The 6,058-nt window shown below is 32.6% G+C and overlaps 1 non-coding gene across 1 annotated transcript; it reads right to left on the reverse strand.

Moving 5' to 3' along the window:
- Nucleotides 1–1,175: 1,175 nt before the first annotated feature.
- On the reverse strand, nt 1,176–1,280 carry LOC149248369 (U6 spliceosomal RNA). The gene has a single exon (XR_016267598.1). It is a non-coding gene; the product is annotated as a U6 spliceosomal RNA (small nuclear RNA).
- Between the last annotated feature and the right edge of the window lie 4,778 nt (nt 1,281–6,058).

Here is a 6,058-nt window from a genome sequence, read left to right on the forward strand (position 1 = left end):
TAGCACATTCACCTACCATTACACTCCCATATGATGTAGTAGAAAATGACCCTTTGCACACTACATTAGTTCTTGAACTAGCTACAATGTTGTTTATGTTTCCTCCTATCGATAGGTTTCTAATGGGGGAAATTTATGTAGGTGTCTCTTATTGGCATTCAAGGATGTAGCCAAATATGGTAAAATAGAAGAGAAGCCAATGGAAAAATTGAATGCCCTTATAGGACTATTCCCCTTGCAAACATAAGCTGTTGATTGAGAATTCTCCACCTTGGCCACTACCTTCTCATCCAAAGCATTAGCATGATTATTTAAGCATGTCCTAGATATCATAGAGGAACCAGTCACGTTACGAGTCTAATGCCAAGTTTGAGGCTTCATGTCATGTACTGAATTATCTATTCCTTTGGTCTGGATAGGGGGACCAAAAGTAGAAGGCTTGCTTTGAGGCAACAAAGGTTCTAAAATCTGATTTTGTGAGAACTTTTTATTTGGATGTGAGATTTTAGTCAGGAACGCCCATGATGATTCTTGAGTTCCTTGTCATCCAAAATTTTTATCTTGACATGGTTGAACATCGACAAGAGGCCCCTATGGCACAATTGCTTTAATACCAGTTTGTAGAAATGGAGGTTTCAAACAACAATTCTCCATGTTTTCATTGTATTTTATGGAAAGTTTGTTTTTCCGCTTAACTCTCAACCTCTTCCATGGTCTTTCCTCAAATTTTATCATGTCAATGGCCTTGTCATCATGTCAAAGTTTATTAATCTCTCTACAATCCAATAATAAATGATTTGTTGACACTACAACTCTGTCCTTGGACCGTATTGCTAAAGTTGTATTTTGATCATCTAGATACTCTAAGTATGAATAAGGCTAAAATTAAATAAAGAAAACCAAGAACATAACCTAAATAAAAAATAAAATTAAGAAATATCACCTACCAATAGGGTAGGGATCAAATCCTCTAGCTGAACACAAGCCATTGTGTGCCATAACCCAAAAGCCCTTCAAGAGAATGGATGAGTAAAATGAGCCACACAGGTAAATAATTAGAAGCAAACCCTACCAGAAGACCCAAGAATAAACTCGTTCATGAAATCCTTGGTGACAATGAGGGTATTCAACTAGACCTAGTTCACATCAAGAATCGAGTTAAAAGAAAAGAAGTAAAAAAATTGTACCATTTCTTGATTTGTGTGTGTCATCCTTGTATAAGGGCCATGCTAGTATTCTCTATATCGTTCCAATTTTATTAGATGTCTCTAAAGAGAGCCATCAAGAATCTATTCAAGCGCCACAAAATAGTTAGAGAAGGTTTAATTTTCTTGGCAATAGCCTATTGCACCTAGATAGATGTCACCAACCCAATCCACTTGATCAGGGCACCATATGTCAATGGAGGACCCATTGCAAAAACATGATGTTTGTCGATCTAAACTCACGAACAAATACCAACCCAACTTTATTTGAAAAACTTTTACTTCGCACTAACAATACAATGCACATGCATTAGAGTGAATTCTTGGCATAAAAATCCATGGACGAGGACAGATGTTCTTGTCAGGCCACGGGATAGATGTTAGATCAAGGGAAAAAATGTAGATGAACGTTTTCCTAACAATTTTCAAGAAGAGACTCCTATCGCCATAATTATATATATAAATAAAAACTTATATTCCTAAATGTTTTTGAATATTTTGATCACTCATACTTGATAAATTTATCTTTAAAATGATATAGAAAGAGTTTTTTCTTTTAAATAATGAAATCCAAAAATATATTTAGGAGACCGAAAAGGTCCTTTACTTATATGACCACCATGTTATATCATGTAAATAATAAAAATATATATCAAACTATAGTTCATTTTGGATAAACTATATAATTTTTTTATAAAGTAGAAATGATCAAATATAAAAAACATCTGAAGGTTTTATGTTAATTGAGGCTATTATTTATGACAATATTTATATAGGCCTAAATGGATTCTTGTTTTTCTATCTATTGTCTTTCATAGCCAATCCAACACTAGAGATGGAATCCACTTCCTACTTTTTCTTCATAAAAACATGACCAAATATGATAGCAGTGAAATGTTCACATCATAGTTCTATGTTTCGATATAAAGATAGAAGGTGTAATCTTGGAGGGAAAAATATCATTCATCTTATTACCAACGAATTGTGAGTCCTCATATATGTGAGTCTAAGAGATGTCCCTTTCTCTAGTGAAATGGAGGAGAATATATTTTTCATTAGTTCATCATAATTGTTGGTGGGCCTATCAAGGCCAACTTCAAAATAAATATAGTTCAATTCCAAATATATAAAATCCCCCTTGTTCCACTATTGATGGGCTCCCTTGATATGCCCCATCAAAAAAATCTTAGGGAGAATCATGAAGAATAATTGTACAAGGAATCTAAGAATGAGATGCCCAATATAATAGAACCTTGAGGATGGTCTTTAATAGGACCAACCATCCCACTTGGGAGATCCATATATTGCATTAAAGGTAAATCTTAAAATCAATTTTTTGCAGTAACTAGAGCTAGTAATTTTTCCTATAATCATTTGGCTTAATAATAAAACCTAGTTATTCAAATCCCTTCTCAATGTGATAAATTTGGAGGGAGAGTTGTGAAATGTAATTTTTCAAAACAATTAATCCTTAGGAGAACATAGTAGACTTGCATTTGTTTATACATATTCTTGTGGCTTTTGTAAAAGTCCTAAGAAGAGCCTCCAAGTGTTAATTATACCTTATTTCCTTGACATAAAATCAATATATTATAAACAAAAACTAAATTTGAGATGAAAAATGTAGATCTTAAAATGACTCATTTTAGTTCATCTCTAGCCATTGCATTAATTATTAATTTCCTTGTTCCTTCAATGACGAAGAGAAAAAAAAGTGCAGTAAGTGAAGATCATTGTCTTAATCCATTTTTTGCATTGAAAAATGGAGCATCTATGTTATTCATTAGTAGGGAAAGAGTTACATATCTAATGCAAGTTATGACCTAGGAAAAAAAAGTGTTAAAACAATGTGGATGGATCAAGAGTAGTCAAACATATCAAGATATTATAAATATGAACCTCATAATTATTGCTTTCTAGTTCCTTGTGTTAATGGAGAGGAGGTTGTATTTTTCCAAACCTATCGCATCATAAATTTGTCTCCTCTTTAGAAAACCAAACTATTATGGGTAAATGTGGTCATAAAGGATCACTTTTGGTCATTGGGAAATGAACTGTTAGTGATTTTGTATATTGATTTGTAGAGATGGATATGCCTAAATTATTCAAAGGTAGAGGGGTTGTCAAACTTTTGGATGAGAGAAATGAAAGTTTCATTGAAAGTAGTATGAGTGCATCCAAAATTTTCTAGAGTATTCAACTACTTCTAGGAGATCATAGCACATAATTCAAAGAAGCCAATATATAACTCCATAATGAATCCATTTGTCTTTAGACCTTTTCCTTTCTAGAAATTTTACAAAACCCACTAAGGCTTGTCTAATTTGTCCTATAACATTAGTTAGGAGTTCCCATATTCATCAATAAAACTAAGAATGTGAAATGCCACTTAGAGAATGAAATCACTATTATCCCTTAATTCTTATATGAATAGGTTCTTAACATGAGAAATTTCTTCTTCAATTAGCTCCTCAAATGAGGATGATAGATATCCATGTACTATATTCATAGCCCATATATTTTGATGTGTTTCTTATTATTTTCAAACTAATGGAAGAATTTTTTATTTTCATATCTTGCGTGGATCCAAATATATATAGTCTTAATTCTCCATTGGTTTTCTTTATCTAAGAGTATTTTCTATCATCACTACTTTATTTGGTTGAGATGATCCTTCTACTAATTTGGGAGAAAACCCATTTCATAACTATCCAAATTTTGTTGCAATTTAGCTTTGATGTACTCTAATCTTTTGTTTTATTTATCCCCTTTCTTTCTGGACTAGGTTGTGGCAATTGTTTTTAATTTCTTTATATTTTCCTAGAATTCTAAGTGAGGGAATTTTAGAATAGAAGGAAGTAAAGGTCTCCAATAGTCCCTTATTTCTTCTAAAAATGTATGGTCCTCAAATTAGTATGGGTTCATCATAAAAGGATGAAGTGGCTTATTCAAATAGGGTGCTAGATCTAGAAGGATGGGACAATGGTTGGAATTGCCTCTAGAGGATTCCCATGGTCTCATATGAATATTTTATTATAGAATTCCCTTGGATATTAGGAATATGTCAATTAAATTTTCCACTATGAGATCCCCTGTTATGTTATTCCTTTATGCAAATGATGGATTTTCTAGTTGAATATCAATTACACCAACCTTATCTAGATTTTCTTAAAAAAAAACCAACAAGGGACCAAGTTGTGTTATAGGTTCCCATATTTAACTTATAACAAGAGAAAAATTCAAATTCTCTCTAATAACCACCTATATTCCCTTGATAAGGGTATTTTCTAGAGTGAATTCACTAACAAAATTCCTTTTTACATATGGGCCATATATATTTATGTAGAGAAACTCAAAATTAAGTTGCAAGCTAGAGGGCCATGGCTAGAACTAATTTAAAATCCCAAGATTTTTTAAAATTTAATAAATTATTCTTACAATTTGAGATTGTCCAACCTAATATTACATATGCATCAATTACTATAAATTTCCATCCAATAACGGTAGAGGTGAGGGATTGTGAAACTTTCATCGTTTCCAATAGTCTTTGTTGAATGAAAATGATTGATCAATTATGTATTTCCACCAAGGTTTTAATATATATATCTTTTAGAGGTTTGGCTAGTCCCTTTTATTTTAAGGAGAGTAAAATATTTGGGACATTTTCCATGGGGAAGATTCTGTAAGAGCTCAAAATATAGATACTTTTTGTTTTTGCTTATTTTTTTTTCAATAGAGGTGGATGATTTGTGTCTTCTTTAAGAGAGTTTTTCATCCCACTTGTCATACATTCCCATTACCTCTTAGAAACCCTATTTAGTTGGTGAGAACCCTTGATTGAGCAACCAATGATGGGGTCTAGTATGCGGACTAAAGGCTGAGAGGAAACCAAATGGGAGACCTTAGCCATCAAATATAATGGGGTGATTGGAATCAATGAGGATGGTTGAGGCCAATTTATCCTAGACATATTTGATAGGAAGACTCCTTTTCTAGTGGGTTTAGGTCCTAAGATATGAATATCTATCATACTAAACTTAAGACCATAATTGTTCATACAAATTTTATAGGATGAAAATATTGATTGTTTACCCAAAATATCAGCATCATGTGCTTGAAATTCCATGTGTTTGTATTAAGGATGAGGATGCATAGCATGCATGACAACATTGGGAATTGGAGGTCTTATTTTACCACTAAACATGATGATGAGTCATGAAGTGCGGGTAGCTAAGTTACCTACTATTCCTTTCACCCCAAATTTTCTACTTCAAGCTTCAAATGCAACCAAAAACTAGCTGCCCATATGTATGAAATATAACACAATTTAAGGGGACCCCTTTGGAATAAATTTCCTATTTGAAGATGGAATTTCCATGCTTGGTGCTGATTTTTTTCACTTGTCCCTCAAAGATATTGAGTTAGACAAGGATCTTATCCATTTCCATATATGTAGGTGATTCATATAAGTTATCCACCTCATAAAAAATTGTATAGTAGGTTTCCATTCTCCATACAAACATCCCTCCCCCATAATATAAGAGACAAGCATAGAAGCCTTACCCAAACCAAGCTAACTTCCATTTTTTTCCAATTTCACATTAAAATAAACCTTTAGGTTTTTCAATAGAAGGACCTGTGAGTCACAATAAAATTAATGATGAAGTAATAATTTCATAATCCTCTTGAGAGATTATAGTCCACATCATCCAACCCTAATCCAATATCAAACATTATAGGGATAACCTAATACACTTCAAAAATTTTCCAATGTCCATTTTTTTATTATGTCCATTGATGTTCTCTTACAAAAAAAAAGTTTCCAAAAAGGTTCATGTCCTCCATTATGTAAT

The sequence above is a fragment of the Pinus tabuliformis genome, chromosome 7 (assembly GCF_031772625.1).
Source record: "Pinus tabuliformis cultivar Carrire ecotype Pingquan chromosome 7, CPIR1, whole genome shotgun sequence".
In the NCBI taxonomy this organism is placed as follows: domain Eukaryota; kingdom Viridiplantae; phylum Streptophyta; class Pinopsida; order Pinales; family Pinaceae; genus Pinus; species Pinus tabuliformis.